General features: G+C 36.2%; 1 long non-coding RNA gene across 2 annotated transcripts; it reads right to left on the reverse strand.

Moving 5' to 3' along the window:
• Positions 1-1,546: 1,546 nt before the first annotated feature.
• On the reverse strand, positions 1,547-17,384 carry LOC108445661. Of its 2 annotated transcripts, XR_001860612.1 has the most exons (5): positions 16,409-17,384; positions 16,068-16,293; positions 6,839-7,023; positions 5,761-5,807; positions 1,547-3,518 (listed from the first exon to the last, which is right to left on the reverse strand). It is a non-coding gene; the product is annotated as an uncharacterized LOC108445661 (long non-coding RNA). The 2 variants fall into 2 exon arrangements; XR_001860611.1 differs by having other exon boundaries at positions 16,068-17,384.
• Positions 17,385-17,390: the final 6 nt, after the last annotated feature.

A 17,390-nucleotide genomic window follows, 5' to 3' on the forward strand; every position in this document is an offset into this window, starting at 1 on the left:
TATGCCTGACCTCTGGGCCAGCTGCTCACTCATGGCAGGATGTATTTACCCAGCTATGAGCTGGACATATTGTCTAGGAGGACACTATGAGAGACAGTATAGAAAACTTCGCTGAAACCAAGAAGATTCAAACAGCTGGCTTCCTTCGATCAGCTACATTGGTTATTTCAAAGGACTGGGTGTTTAGAAGCTATTAGCTTGCCTGTAAAAATTTTGAGCAATGAAATTTTCTTAGCTTACAGAATGAAGAAGTGACCATTGCAAAATGTACTAGAATTTATATTAAAATTATATCAAGTTAAATGTTCTTGTCTAACAAGCTAATGTTCTTGTCATTAGAACAGCTGCCACTCAAAGTATGTGATGACATACAACATCCCACTTGAATAAATATCCAGTTAAGAAAAGTACACAAATCTTCAGTGGATTTAAACACAAAGCCATGATCATAACCAGCAAGTACATTGGTATTCTAAATGTGTTCTTAGGGCCCTAATTTACATCACTGAAGTTCATGGAGTTTTCATCATTCTGTTTAGCAGGACCAGGATCAGAAGCTGTCACAGATTTTTAGCTCAAAGACACTGTTCTGTCATGACATTTACCTGAAGTTTATTAATTTTTTCAAAATTTTTGATGCAAGGTTCATACCAGTAAGAAAGTTGGGTAATCAGGAATACACCCAAATTTTCAGAGTGAAAACTGACTTACAACTTTTAGTGACGCAAACCCAAATTTGTATGAAGATAAACATGATTGTTGTTTATCTTATCCAGGAACAATTTTTGCTTTTCCCAGTCCCTAACTGAAAATGCTTTCAATGTGCATGATTCTTAATTAGCTCGGTCTCCCTGGTAACTGCTGGGAGAATAGAGACAATTGTTATCCTATGGTTATGTACAGTAGTTCCCATTGTGAAAGGATAGGACAAAATGGGGTGGACTTTCAAGAAAAACAGTAAACAATTACTCTAGAGGAAATTTCAAACTGTTTTGTAGATGTGAATTGTTGCAGATGATATTACTTGGCCCTCACTTCTGAGTTTTCCTTAAGTGATTAACAGAAGAAAACGATTATGCCTCCAATTTATATTTAGAAATCATATTTTCTTGAATAAAATGTTATTGTCTTTAAAAATAAAAGGCCATTTCCCTTTTCAGAATATGGACCTTAGTACTCTAAAAAATACAGGAAGATTAAATAAACTAATACTTTAGTTTATTTATTTACACTGACTTGAGGTAAGTGTCCTCCCGTAGCTGGGTAGTTTGTTTCCCAAAATTTAGGAAGTGCTTTTTAAAGGACTTTTAAAGTTTGCAAGGTTAACAATAAAAAGTAATCATGGAATGACTGAGGACTACAACTGAAGTGCAGGCAATAGGAATCCACAAATGTAAGTTGTAGTCCAGAGGATAAATAAACAAACAAACACAATGAAGATTCTGAATGACAGAAATTTTGGGGGACTTTCGGGGGACTTTTATGTTTCAGAAGCATCATTAATGCTTAAACATGGATGATATTAGGAATGTGAGAGATCAGAATCTTAATTTCTAAAGTATTTATTAGCAAAAACCTTATTAGCAACCAGAAAACACAATCCGGATTAAATGACAAATTTAACTGGAATAGTCATGTACAAAGAGGACGTATCTAGATCTCTTTTATGAAATATAGAATTATCAAGTGAATTTCCCACCACTGCAAGAAAAAATGTATATATTTTTTATAAATTAGTGTGAATTTTACTTTTTTCACAGATTACATGAGAAGCTACATTAGGTCAAGCCGTCTGGCCTTTGAATTGAGGGTTGTCAAGAATATATCTGCTGCAGATGTTTATATTTTCTTTGACATCTGCTGCAGATGTTTATATTTTCTTTGACATCCTAGCTTCATTTGCACTTAAAGCAAAACCTCTCATTAAGAAGAGAGTGACACCTTCTTTTCATGATTCCACCAACTTGTGTCCTGAAGAGTGAAATAACTTGTAACAAAATCCTCCCTGCAATTTGTGATGCAAGGTACAATAATCTCTATTCTCGTACTGAAGAAACCTAAGGAGCACTACTTCATTTGCTTACATTATCACATTTCACCCCAAAAGTGATCCCATTAATGACCAGTGAACTTTTTCTTGTCTAGTTGTAACAGGAAAAGTAACTTCTGGTTTAGACAGGTTTGAGAAAAGTTATAAATCACCTCTCAACTGCCACAGATAGACATTAAATGACTGAGAAAAGCTCCTGCAATTAAGACCGGGTTGACTTACTGTTTTAAAATCCACTACGAAATCTGTAATATTTCAACACTTTAAAATAGCCTGGGGTTTTGTGAATAATATGGTGTATACTCTTTTATTTTAAATCCTTTTGTTTTCAGGTTTTTTCCTGATTTTTCTCTTTTCTCTTCTAAACCCAATGTACTGATTTCTGCTTCTTCCTACTGAGTTGAAAATAATCTTCTCCTGTTTAGAACTTACATCTAGGAGGTAATGTTTTCAAGCTGCTAATAAATGAAACAATTTCACTATGTTAAAAAATCATTCTGTGTGTACCTTTAGAAAATCTTTATTGAACATGCAGAGTGATTAATTTTCATAACCTCACTTATCATGACACTGATTCCATCATTTAACTTCAAGGGATATTGTTTCCCATCCCACAATCCCAATCATGTCTGTGTAGGTGTACTGTACATAGCAGAAGGAAAACATGCCATCTTCATTTCCATAGTACCTCTCAAAATGACTTCTAAGCACTCTAATTAATAGTCAAGAAAAACAGAAATTTACATGCAACAGTAAAATACAGTATTTAAAATGGTTTTTCTTTGGCTTAATATGATGTTGGAATTAATATTTTAAATGTGATGAAGTGATGAAAGTGGTAAAGCTTTATGGTGAAAGTTAATTATCTTGCTTCAGTTAAAAAACTTGTGAATATACACCAATGGAACACAGAAGAATTTGGGAGATGAAATTTTCCTTCATTCAGGTTATAGCCTTCCAGTCCCTTTTTTTCCCAGTGACTGCCTGTAACAGTTTTTTCCTCGAAGTAGAATTATTGCAAAGATGAACAGGAAAATGTTAGAATAGTACTTTCAAACAAAGTGTAGCATCAGTTAAGCACCACTAAATTAATTTAAAAATTCATTTAAAGAAGAAAAAATTTTTAGAAAAAGAAGATTAATTACCACAATTTCTGATTCAGGTATTTTCCAAAGAAGAATTTTCCTTTTGCCTCTTGTTAAAGAAAACATGTTTTTTCATAAACTACTGTGACAGTTGCTTACATCCAGCTGTAATAATTCCTCCAAGAGCAAACACATAATAGAACAAAACAGGTGCTGTCTGTGTTAGCAAGGGGCACAGGGCAGTAGGAGCCGATGTGTGCAGTGCAATTGGTGGTGATGAGGACAGATGTCCTTCCTGACTACGTTGCCTGGCTCGGTCCCCTGAGCTGTGTGACCATCACATTTTGGCCACATTCAGGCCGCTGGTTCAGCCTTCTCTGAGCCTGTTGTGCAAAGGAGAACAAAAGTAAGTTAGCTGCTTGCTTCAAAACTGAAAAACTAATGAAGATGCACTTTTAATTGATTTTCTGATGCATATTGGACCAATAATATGACCTCATAGTAGAATAGTGTTGTAGAAAGCAACTTTTTAAAGAAAGAACACCTTAAAGGAAAAGCATTTGGACATGTGAAAACCAGGATGGTGAAGGGAATTAAAACTTTATAAAGTTTGCCAAAGTTTACTTTTAAATAATTAAATAATTACTTTAAGTAATTAAATAATTACTAAACAATTAGTAAATTGTTAGTATCTCTCTTTTTCTAGAGAGATACTAACAATTTTTATACTCAAGTTTAGGATTTACATATTAATTTGAACCGAACGTAACTAAGTATTAGTGCACCCAAACTAGCTAAATTTATCCCTGGAAAAAACACTGAGTATTTCCCAAAAGGAACATGATTAGTTAAGTTCTCAGATCAGATACTCAAATTATGTAAGGTATGAAGTCCTACAAGGTATCCCTTTTCCCATTTACTATTATTAGCTGTGTTATCTACCACCCAAAAGTCTTCGCCATGGTACTAAATATGAATAAAAATACATTAACTGTTTCAAAAAGACTACAGTGTCATCTTCCAGTACGAGGAAATTACATACATAAGGTTGGCGCAAGGAGAGGGAGCACAAAGTAACAGCTAAACTAAGATACACAAAATGATCTATAGAACTGATGATGAAAATGAGCAAAATACGGTTATTGTAAATGTCATAGGAAAAGAGATGGAGAAGAATTTTGAAGCAAATTATTTAATTGCTTTGTCACAAGATTTTTTCCCATTCTCAGGGACAAGAGGAAAGAAAACAAATATCTGAAAGGAGTAGATATTTGTTGGGCAAAAAGGACTGTGAATGTTACTGAGGTGAAGACGGAAATCACCTTTCCTATACATCTGTAATCCAATGAAGCAAGACAGGTACTAGTAATAAAACTTCTAGAGGTAGACAGCAGTTGGTTTTACCATATTAATTAAAAATTGAATGAATAATACATGAGAATAGTGCCTTGTTTGTTCCTTTCACTTTGGATAAAATAACAGAACTACATAATTCTACAGAAAATGTTTTTCCTGAACACCTTCAAGGTACATCCTCTTTATCTGTGAAAAGTAAAATATGAAATAAGTTAAATATTGCTACTTAGATGACTGTTTCAAATGATCACCGTAGGCACAAAGCCCAAATATACAGAGAAATAAAATCTCATTAGTCTCAATTTCCTTTTATTGGAAAATATTAAGTAGCAGAAAAAAAAGTCATGCACTTGAAAAATGTTTTCATTCTGGAGGTGACTGTTGGGGTCCCTCCCCCGCCGTGTAGCCCTGGGAGAGGGGCCCTGAGGGCACAGACACGGGGTTTCCCTGCCCCTGCTCAGCCTCGTTCCCATTGGTTGGTTTGTGTTCCCTGCGCGGGCAGAAGGACCCTTGGTCCCGTGACTGGAACAGTTCCTGGGCAGAGCTCCGGCCATGCGGCTGGAGAAATAAACATCTCTGAAACAGCTATCAAGAATCTGTCTGTCCATATATATTTCCTTTCCACGGGACTCCTGGTTTTGTGCATTGTGTTACAGAATCCCCGCTGTAACAGGTGACCCCTATTTTCTTTGTCTTTCCTAGTAGCACAAAAATACAAAGGTTGTGTTATACAATGTAAGAGCAAAATTGTAACAGCTTGTTGCAACAAAAGGTGCTCATGAAAGGCGTGCTAGCCACTTTAGAGCCTACCTCTATTTCCTTTTAAGTGCATAGGAGAATTTTACTAACAGTGTCGGATTTTAGGTCAGGCCCCTTATCATTCCTGAACAACTTATCAAGCAAATGAATCTAATACACAGACCAAACTATACCATAATCATAATCCATATCTTAACTAAAAGACAGAAGATACTGAAATGTGTTATTTGAAATTGAATACACCCAAAACACACAAGAAAAGAAAGCAGACAAATATCATTTCCTGCCTACATAATAAAGTCATCACCACCACTATAGGATTTGAAAATCTACAACCCCTGATTTCCATGAGCAAAGTTTTGGCTTTGCTTATGTCCCTAAACCATCACAGCTATCCCACCACCATTAGAGTGTTTGAAATGTGGCTCATAGCTTTCTTCTACAGAAAGTATCAAAAGCAAGTAAATTAATCAAAAACAAATGTAGTAATAATTAAATTTCATAACTTACAGTTCTCAACTTGAGAAAGACTTTTATCATCTATGAGTTGCTGTAGTCTGGAGGAAAAAAAACCAAAATCAGTAAACCAAACCAAACCAAAACCAACCAAGCAAAAAAAACCAACCGACCAACCAACTAACCAATCAACTAACCAATAAAAAGTTAAAAGGCAATAAAATTTATTATTGACTAATGTGCATAGTGTAAATGGCAAACAAAACTTCTTTACCCCAGCTCCATACTTTAAATTTCATTTAACATAGTTCAGTATTTTAAATGTAGTCCCGGAGTCAAGACAAGGTTCAAGACAGCCATTGCAGTGGCAAGGGCTCGAATCTACAAGTGATGCTCTGCAGCTAATGACTAATGCAGATTCATTAGAAATAAGTAATTTCAAAATAGGTACAATCTGAAGGGTTTTAAATAAAAAGATTACATCAAATCTGTCCTTCTTGAGAAAGAAGGACTTCCTTATATTACTGTGGAACTTCATGAAATACATTCATATAGGTACAAACCGCATTACCTCCAGAATACAAGGAATAATTAAAAAATGCTTATCATCAATGTCTCATCAGAGAGATGAAATTTATTTTCTTTTTTGTAAACTTATATTCCAACTGGAAACTAAAAATGCAGGTCTTCTGCTTTTAAAATAACAGTGCAGATCTCTACCTGCATTAATAGAGGACAATAATTCAGATAAAAACATATATTTATTCACCCTGCTACTCTCTGTGCCTTTTTCTCACAGCTGACTTAAATCTGTGAAGGACGTATAAAATGTAAGAATCATAAAGAATTGAAAGGAAACTGATTTAGTCCATTCTCATGCCCAAAGACAAGATCTAAGCTGCTCACAGCACCTGTGATAAAGATACTACAATCTGTCCAGGCTATCTATTTCAGTATTTAACTATCAAATGGTGAAAATACTGGCTTTTGTTTTAATTTTTTTCCTTCTAATGCTTAACATAAATCACTATTCCTGCAAACTGAGCTCTTATTTCTTGTCTCAGAACACACACTGGTGTTTGCCTTCCCATTTTCAGACACACTTTACATATTTGAACAAAAGACATCATACCTGTACAGCCAGAATTAATTTTATGTTATTTTGTTCATTCATGTTTTTGTAAAGTTCATTTTGTTCAAGTTGTTAGGCATGTCATGTTTTCCAGGAGGTTGTTCTTACTGTATCAAGTTTTGCAGTAGGTTTCCTGTACTGATTATCAAGTTGTCCAAAACTTGAATGAAATACAGTCATCAAAACTGAAAAAAACCCCCAGTCTGTTTTAGTTTTTTCAGTTTCAAACACAATGGACATACTACGTCATATATCTTACTGAGGATATTTTTATTTAAACATACAAATATTGTGCTTGATTATTGGATTGTAGTATGACAGTCCTGATAGATATTCAGGATAGCTACTAATATGCCCTCATCTTTCTTTGTAAATCTGTCATTTGCTATCCTACATTTTTCATTTTATTATTCCAAGCTTCTTCACTTTGAAATAATGTTGTTAATATTTTTTTGAAGGATCTGCTGGCATCCTGAGATCTTTATTCCATTATGATCCTTTACTATGGGATTCTTTACTAATGTTATTTTTATTTTCATCCTAGAATTCAGGAGTTCTACAATTTCACTTTCACAATCATGAATGTTGCTTTTCACCTTCAAATTCTCACAGAACTCTATACTGATGATTTGAATGTCGGATGCACTTCACCTTGTTTTCCTCCTTTAGGTTGAAATAACAAATGTGGCCAATACATTCCAAAAACTTGTTAATATTTTGCGTCCTGCTACATGCTGTACTTCTACCAAAGTTCAGCCTAGTCTGAAATTATTTCATCTGCCACACACTTTGCCTGATGTTTTATCCTGACTGACCACTAAAGCACCTTTGCGATTTTTCTCTTTTATCACCCCTTTGGACTTTAAACAGGTATAGCTACTGACAGATTCTGTCACTCAGAGTAAGCATGTGTGCCCCAATATATGGAATAATATCTTACTCCTCTTTTTTGACTGTCATTCCTAATAAGTTTCATATTCTATATTAATATTTGAATCATGAGGCTTAAGAAACTACTGTTAGTCCAAACAGATGATTGTTATCTGCTTAATTTGTTTTTGTTCTCACTTCACAAATGGATGTATTCCTAACTAGGTTTCCAAACAGCGCAGTATGATAGAATGGTTTTTAAACCTGATCAATGCATAACACTAAAACAAATCACCCACATTAAAAAATAATAATACTAAGGGCAATAGAACTTTCCTAAATATAGAAAGTGTCTGATGCAAATTTTAGATGCAAAATTTTTCAGCAGCTCATTAATGCTGGGAAGTTGTCCAGCTGTGCTAATATCATTATTACCCTATCACCAAATACTTATCCTAGTGTCAAAGTGTATTTATATTACTATGTTGTTATTGCCTTAGGAAAAAATATTTTTAATTGTTTTATATACCTGTACTTCTAAATTATATCAGAAACAATAAATGGACTGTCTGGTACAATTATGAAAGTTTACTTACATTTTCATTAAATTTTTCTTAAAATCATTTACAGCCAAACAAGAAAACTTTTTAAGCCCGTTGTTCATTTTAAGGATTCCTTTAATTGCTGTCTTAGTAAGATATTTAACTAATGTAATTTAAAATGTGTATTTTCTAGAAAGCACACCTTAATTTGAATATTATTCTAATGTGTTGTGCAATTTATTGTATTTATTTATATGTCTTGTTCAATGAATCATTTGTGAATATTTTAGGAGATAAATAATAAGATTTGGCAATAATAGCATAGTACACCTGTTATGTCTGAAGCTACTCAGAATCCTAGGGAAACTTAGAAAAATTAAATGGTTGCAGAACTATGAGCAAGAATTTTCTCTGAAAACCCGCATTTCAAGCCACAAAATTTCCTAGCAGGATACACACTTAGATAGTGAAATAGAAAACAAAGTAGTACGTTTATTAGACTCTTTTATTGATCAGAGAGAAATCACACTTTTCTGTAGTAGCTACTAAGATGTTCAATTTTCAAATAAGCTTTTTCCTGGATAAAAAACATAACACATTGTTCTTCTACATTCTTTCTGCTCACCACTGCAGACACACAGCATGCAAATTAAACTTTCTTGCTCCAGCTGAGGCTATACTTTGCCGACTGAGTAACTTGTCTTTCCAAGAGAGAAAGCAGTATTTGCACCATTAACCTTCCCTAAGACTTTACTGGGGGAAGATTTCCTCATCATTTTGATATGATTACATAAGAGTCTAGGTATGAAAACCACCCTAGACAGAAACACATCTGGGTATGTCCTGGCCATGGACCTTGTCTTACCCAGTCTTACCCATTTAAGTCACAGCACGGGCCCTAAATGATGCTTTAAGACAACTATAAACTGTTTTTACCCTTTTCTGTGAAATTTTCTATTACCAGAATGAATCCATTCTAAATTGTGTTAGCAGAAACTGACACAAATTAGAGGTGCATTTGAATCCTAAAATAGTTTATTTGGAAAAATATGTACCTTTGAAAAAGTCTTATAGCAAACAGTAAAGTTATCAGCTGGTGCAACTAGAATAACCTGTAGAAATAAGATTTGTCTACTAACATCTCTAGATTTGTCCTCCAAAATCAAAATAATAACTTGTTAAATATATTTACTTGGATTTTTCTTTCTTTAATATCTTTAAGGCCCAAGGAAGTCAGATCCTCTCGTCAGTTCAAAAAATAGTAGGAAAACAAAATACTCTCAATTTTTAGACTTCTAAGGTAAAAAAATAAAGAACAAACAGCATAACAAGATAAGCATTGAACTCAGCCGTTCAGTTGTTTTACTATTCTGTTATTTCCCATTCAGTCCTTCTTCCCTTGGCTGTTCATCTAAACTGTAAGCTCTCTAGGGTGAGGGGGTTGTTTTCTGACTCATTGTTAATACAGATTGCTGGCATCCTGTACTAACAAGCAACTATTATAAACAACAACATGTATATTCTGTTTCATACGAACACAATAGATTTTTTAATGATCAAGAGGAAGGCTTAGAAAACAGACTCTAGACCTCAGAGTAGAAAATTCAAAAGTAGCTGAGATGAAGTAAATGAATGAGCCAGATCCCAGAAGTTAAAGCAGAGATGTTGGCAGTGCCAACAGCAGCAAGAAGCATTGAAGAGACAGAAGGGAAGCTTCTATTCAAGCACTGGAAGGGGTTGAAAAGGAGACATGAGCTAACCACTCTAGTGTGAATATAGCTCTCATTCAACAGAGCTGAGTGTTTCTAACTAGAAATCTCACATTCTACAGCTTCCAGAGAGTTGAAATTGCCCAAGTCAAAGCACTGTTGAGAAGAAAATGCCAAGCTTTGCACCAACACTGTTCAACAGATAACAGTGACTGGGTCTGAAAGAAGGTATTTCACTTTCTCTCTGGCCAGTTCAGCAATATCACAGTGACACTACAACACAGTTATTTTACAGACACCTCTATCTGTAGTCTAATTGATTTATTTTTTTTTAATGGAAAAATTTACTATGCCAAGGCTAACCAAAAGTTCTAGTAAATACTGGTTTTGTTTCAAAATGGAAATAAACAATATGTGTGCTTATCACTGAAGACACTATATAATTGGTAGATTTTCAGATTCTCTTAACTGATTAAGAAAATTACTACATGTGTAATTGCATGTACTGAGTCTACTTAAGAGGGAAACATGATAGGTAAGTTTATTCATTTGAGCAAATAGCTAGATGTAGAACAGAACAGACACTAAATGAGAAGAATAAATTCATAGTTGTATATATGGAATTTGTAAGAATACATTAAAAAAGTTCAATGCACATTTGCCAGTCTTAAAGATGGGGACTCAAACCACATTGCAGAAAAGCATAAACTAGTTTTCAGTCCTGAGTGGCAGTATTCCTATTTATTAGAATACATAACAACAATTCTATATATCACAATGATTAGAAAGTTAGATACTAAATGCCTTTGACTAAGTCTTGCTTCTCAGTGCATTTGTGTATCAATTTTGCATAAAGTCATTACTTTTGTCACTTTACCTGAATTGATATTACCTGCTTATTTCAAGACAAAGCTCTAAATAATTTTTCTGTTTTGTCACCTGTAAAACTTCCATACTTCCTGTATCACAACAAAACTATCATGAAATAAAATTACTGTTATAAAAATTTTCCCAGAATACCTGGAACTACAGCCTAGAAACCCTGATGTTCACTGCAGGAGAATTGGTAAACATGATACTGAAACATGCAAATAATGGACACATGGATAAATACTAGTAAATAAGGAAGTGTGAACTTGGCTTCCTAGAGTCAAATCATTTTTCACAAATCTCCTGGACCACTCTAGATACATATCAGATCTTAATTTTTCTATTGCATGTAATCTTCCTGGATCCAATTCTTAATACACAGAATGCTCTATACAATTTCTTACATTTCACTTAAATATATTTGCAAATGTCAGTTAACTCCTGGCACAAACAAATTTGGCAGAAGGTGGCAAACGTAATTAAAAGATGGAAAAATCACTTCTTTGCTCAACACTAACAACTTTCTACACTAACTACTTTTTAATGCTGTTGCTTTACCATTTCATTAACCTACTTGCTCCACAGTTTATATTCTTTTTTTTTTCTTCTTTGCTAAATCTGAGTGTTTCAAATTTGGAAATCTGATGCCTAAGACTGTGGTTCCAAAAATCCTTTACTTCAGCAACAAAACTGTGAATTTTTTTTTCCCCCTGTTTCTAATGGGGATATCTAGATGTCTTTTGAAATACTCTTCTTCGAATGCAGACTATGGTAGGTAGTAAAAATAAAGACAGAAACTGGATGAGAAGGAGAAATGATTGTGGCAACTAGATAGAGCATTAGGAGAAATGTGTTAATGTATATATGTTCACAGAGTAAGAAGGTGGACAGGATCTTTTTGTGATAGCTTATATCCAAGCACTTGTACCACTCAAGCTGAGAGGGAAAACTAAGTTGTATGTAGAAATTCCAGCAAATACATGCCACAACCTTAGTAAATGTCTCTAAGGGATTTTTGTGTTATTTGTTTATTTTTCATCCACTAATGCAACTCTGTTGGTGTTTCTGACAGTGGAAAATGGGCAGGACATATTGTCACCATGTCATCTGATCCTACTCAGGGCAATAGCAGTATGTGGATGCTAAAAAGCTAGGAGCAGAGGAATTTTCCAGCTGCTGAAGCATTTTGTGAATTTTTCCTTTCTCATGCAAGCTAGCTGAAAATAGTATAGAGATTTTTTAAACCAAGACTTTATCTTGCACCTCCACAGTCTTGTTATGGTACACTAGAGAAAATATTTTGGATGGGTGTTAGAGAACCTCAGCCAGTCCTTCTAACTGGTGGTTGGTCAAAGGACCAATGATCTCCTACCACTCTTGCGGACCACATTATATAAACCAGTTTATAATTAATTAAATAGGGTTATTCTCATTGGATCTGTGTTGTGATTCTTGCTGTTTCTCGGTACAACTGCGACAGTAGTAGAGAAAAATTATCACAGATTTCTCAAGAAAAAGACTTTTTACTACCTATAAAGATGAAATAATTATCAATGTTGTGAAAAGAACATTTGAACAACCACAAGGGACATAGTAGGGCAGGATGAGTGACAGCATCAAGGACCTTTCAAGAAAGTCAGAAGGAAAGTCTGAACTGGTAAGGTTCAACCAAGGTGTTTTGGCATCTAATATTAATACTCATACTGACAACAAAAAAAATATATTGGAAAATCTCCTGTTTCCTAAAATGTCTTACTTCTTGCCTATTTCTAATAGTAACAACTTGTACTGGGATGTTTTCACAACTTAGTATTTCAGAAATTAAAACTGGATGCTGACAAAGAAAATTGCAAAGCCCAATTAAAATTTTTCAATGTAAGGAGTGAAGTTGTTTTTTTCTTTGCTAAACTACACTAAGCAGTTCTCTTAGCCTCTCACTGACGATTAACAAACAAAAGCTTTCCAAATTAACTTTATTATTCAATGTTCCTATTTTCCATTTGCTGTATTTTCATGGTTGTAGTCTGCATCTCAGATAACCCACATCCTTTTAGAAGAACCAGGCCTTAAGAGGTGACATGCAGAGGATTGAGGAAGAAGCATGGAAAATACTGGGGAGAAATAACTGTGGAGGAATTCTTTTGCTACTGGTCCACACTTATAAAACTGCTCAATTAAAGAGGTTTATTACCTATTTATTTGAAAAACTTGAAGTTTCACAGATGAGAAAGAAGTGTGAGACTTTTAATTGCTATCAGTGACTTTTCATATGCACAGTTATTTTCCCACAGCCCTTAGCATCAAGTTACCTAAAGTTTATATCATGTATTTTTGATACAACTACCTACCTGCATTTCTAAATATATTCACAGCTTCAACTTCTGCTGCTGTCTTTGCATATTAAAAACTGTTCCACAGACATCCCTCTGATATAACTAAGATCTCCCACAGAATCATTCATGCCATAAGGATTGATAGATTGTTATGTGCTGAATTAAACCATTCTTTTTGAGTTAGACAAAAGACTGTCTAACTTATGCCATTTAGAAAGTCAAATTTCTGAAACAAATATTCCTCCAGTGTCCTAATAAGTTTTGCACATTCATTGAGTGACTCAAATTCTTCCTCTCGCTTTGTAAAGTTCGACCTTCTTTAAAACCTTACCAGAATCTTTTACAAAAGAAGGAAGAAGTTTGTTTTGAAAGTACTTTTAATTGTCCGCTTACATCTTACACGAGTCGGAATGTGAACCTGCAGGAGGTAGAACCTGCTGCTCTAGAAGCAGGGAAGCCAAAGCTGCTCCTGTATCACCATCTAGTGGGGAAGAGCCCTGCTGCCCATAACACAGCCGAGCTCCAGGAGTGTGAGAGCAGGCTCCTGACTGAACTCCCCAGCTGATGGATTGCACACTACCTGCTTTATATAAATCTTTATGCCCCGAGATCAATTAACTTCCAGATAGGAGGCTGGATGTTACACCAGAGTACATTCAAAATAACAACTAAGAGCTCTGGGTATGTCAACTTTTTTACCCTGTGGCTTTCTTGGACCAAAACATTCAGCATGTTTTTTTGAATATAATAAATTTCATGTTTGGAGGTGAAAAACTGGAAGCTGTTCCCTAGCTGTGTCAATTTGGTGTAAAGATTCATTACAAGTAATGGGTCTCTTGCAAACTAATGAGCCACAAAATTGGCGTAATTATTTTAGGGAAATAAAACAACTGGGCACAATTTGCTCAATTCCTGAAACAAGGACAAGAAGGCACTACTGGAAAAATCATGTCTATGTGGTAAGCATTCAAAGAACAGAGAAAGATTTCTAACACTTATTATCCTTTATTATAACATTAAAGCAGTACCTCTAATGATTGGTTCCAAGACAAATTTTACATCCAGTATGGCTAAAATTTAAAAGCTATATTAATATTTTCAGTGACGTTAGAGGGACATGGTAACTATTCTCAAAATTGACTGGGGCTGAGGTAGCACAGTGCATGTACTTTTAATAGATTTCAGCTATTAAAGAGTGTTATTTTTATCTTCACATATCAATGTAGCATTTAGTGGGGGGTATTACAGGTGGTTCTGGCCTGTGTATTTTCATACCTAAATATATTCACAGAATCACAGAATGTGTCAGGTTGGAAAGGCCCACAGTGGGTCATCTGGTCCAACCTCCCTGCTCAAGCAGGGCCATGTCAGAGTACACAGCACAGGATTTTGTCCAGGCTTGGATATCTCAGGTGAGGGAGAGTCCACAGCCTCTCTGGGCAATTTGTTACAGTGCTTGGTCACTGCACAGTAAAGAAGTTCTTCCTCATGCTCAAGTAGAACTTCCTGGGCACCAGCACACCCAAAGACCCCAAAACAAACCAAAAACAAAACCCCAAACCCAAAGAATTGTAGCCATATTGCAAGACAGTAGTGTTAAAAAGCACCTTTTCTGTGTAGAGAAGGGGTAAAGAGGTCAACAGAATCAAGGACTGCCTCAAAAGTTCCCAGGGCTCACAACACTTTCTCCAATGAAAAGGAAAGCTTTACATTTAGTTGAAGACAAGCAAACAACAAAATTCACTGCGTGAGTAAAATACCCTAATTTACACATTTTTTTTAAGAACTCATCCAACTCTAAGGAAAAGCAGACATTACTCATTTGCGATGTGGTAAACAAAATCTTGCAAATTGTTGTTGTTATTTTGTAAAATGAGTTTTCCTGCTCCTATCACTTTTGAAGACTGTGGTTGCAGTTGTACACCATGTGTGCTTTCCAGATTAGATAGCCAGGCTTGATGGTGAAACATAAACAGAAAGCACAAAGCACTTTTCAGACCAGAAGTTATGCAACTGCAATAAATTCAAATATTCTAGTGCCTAATATGTCAAAAGAAATATGATACCAATATTCACAATTTGTCAGACACCAGCACAAATAACTCACCTTGCTTGGCCTTAAGCAGACAAGGAACTCTAATTCATAGATCCATTCTATGAACAGATCACTTGGGAGGCTTCTAGAAAATGCTCTCCTGCACCACTAGAACTTGCAGAAGTTTTTCTGCCAAAAGTCTTTCCACATGTTCCTGCTACCAGTGCAGGCCTAATAATTAATAACTTGGATTAACTTTAATAAATTGGAGTAAAATTAGAAATTTCCTCCTGCATTTACTTTAAGCTATATTCCCTCCTTTCTTCCTAAAAAATGTAAATGGCTCTTGCCGTACAGTTAAATATGGTTCAGGGCATTGTCCTGTGAGAATCAGAGAATAAAAGAGAAAGGCAAGAAAAAGCCTGGTTCTGAGAAGGAATCTGGAAAATTTGTTAAAGATGGAAGATACTGAAATGAAAATATTTAATTGCAGGCATTGACATCAGTGTAAACTCCAAAGGGATCCAATACCCTAGGAGATGATGTGAGGAAGAGAAATGGAATTTCTCTTTAATATGGCAATAGACTGAAGAGACTAAGAATTGAGAAGAAGATTATAGGGGGTTTTACATGCTTTTATTTTGTTTAACAGAAGGTTTTTTAGGAATTGAATTGCCACTTGAATTTAAGGAGAAGAAGGAATAGAGAAATAAGGAATAGTTAAAAAAAGGACAAAACCCAGAAATTTCAGCTAAATGACCCTTTGCATTTTATTATTTTAAAAAGTAAGTACAAAATTTACAATTTTCTTTAATCCCTCAGCAGCTGCAATTGGGAAAGACTGTATGTCAAAAACCCATACCATCTTACCTTAGACATTTAAGCACTTAAATTGGGAAAGGCAGGTTGGGACCCCAGCTCTCAGGCTCAGAACACCTCCATTTCTCCAGTTATTGCTGAAAAGTTCCTGAGAGGTGACTGATAGGGAAGATGTGTGCCAATGTCTGCAAACAGTTCTATGGGTGAAGGTATGGGTGTTAACGTCTCTGCTAACTTCAAGAAGCAGGTTTGTTGCAGAGCCCAGACAGCTTGGCTCCTGAAACAGAAAAGTGGGTCTTCAAAAGCCTGGACTTCTGAACTTTGGGGTAAAACGACAGGTTCAAGGGGGGATATGGGGTAGGCGGTTGGGGAAGGCTGCACTTTCCCAGTACCTCAGCCAGCGGGGAAAGGAAGAGAGCAACATGCAGCCGGGAGCTTAGGATAAAAGGGGGCTGCGCCCTCTGAAACCTCGAGAGAGATAACCCCGGGGGCGTGTGCCCCGGTGGACTCTCTCCCTTTATGCGAATAAAGTTGCAGGACTCCTCTGTCTCCTTTATGGACACTGGCTTTCCATAGAGTGATTTTTCCGTACGTGACTGAGCCCACCTGAGGGAAGCAGCCGTTCCGGCTGAGCGAGGCCGATGCTCCGTCTGCTGGGATGAGGAGATTGCTCACCTGGGGGGCAGGCAGGTACCGTCTATACAGGGTCTACGAAATTCTCCAATGGGAATCATAAAAACAAACAAACCAGCAAACAAACAAACAAAAAATACAACAAAACCCTCCTCAGTTTACCCAAGCACTGTTTAAACACTGTCACACGTTTCCCCAAAACTACGAATAAAACACGTTGGATGATTTTACCTGATGGCATATAAGACCGTTTTGCGCGTGGGTGGTCGCTGCCCCCATTTCACACCGCCTGTTATGAAGTGTACTCACCACCCTGACCTGCCCGCGGTGTTCCAGCGCAGCAGAGCCCGAGGCAGGATCCCACCCCGCCTCCGTCAGGCAAAGTCTTTGGGGTTGGCAGGAAAGGGGTTAAACGCGAAGCCTCGGCGCCTGGAACCCGGCGGGCTGTTCCATTACCTCGATAGGGGGGTCCCACTTACACATTGCTAATTATTCCCTATCAGATAATGTTAAGAGTCAAAAAGAAGAGCTATAGGCAGTCGTTGTAAAACATGAGAAGCAGGTCTGTGAGTTAAAACTGGTGAACCTGAGGTAAAATCCTGAAGCCACCTCTGTCTTTTCTCCTGCGTGGGCAAGCTGCGCTCAGCCCGGTCTGAGGGAGGAGGCGAGGCGGCACCCCGGTAGCGTGTTTGGGGCTCGCAGGGCGCTTTAGGAGTTTTAGATGCACTTTTTTTTCTCCTT

This window comes from Corvus brachyrhynchos, unplaced genomic scaffold, assembly GCF_000691975.1.
Source record: "Corvus brachyrhynchos isolate BGI_N302 unplaced genomic scaffold, ASM69197v1 scaffold42, whole genome shotgun sequence".
Lineage (NCBI taxonomy): Eukaryota > Metazoa > Chordata > Aves > Passeriformes > Corvidae > Corvus > Corvus brachyrhynchos.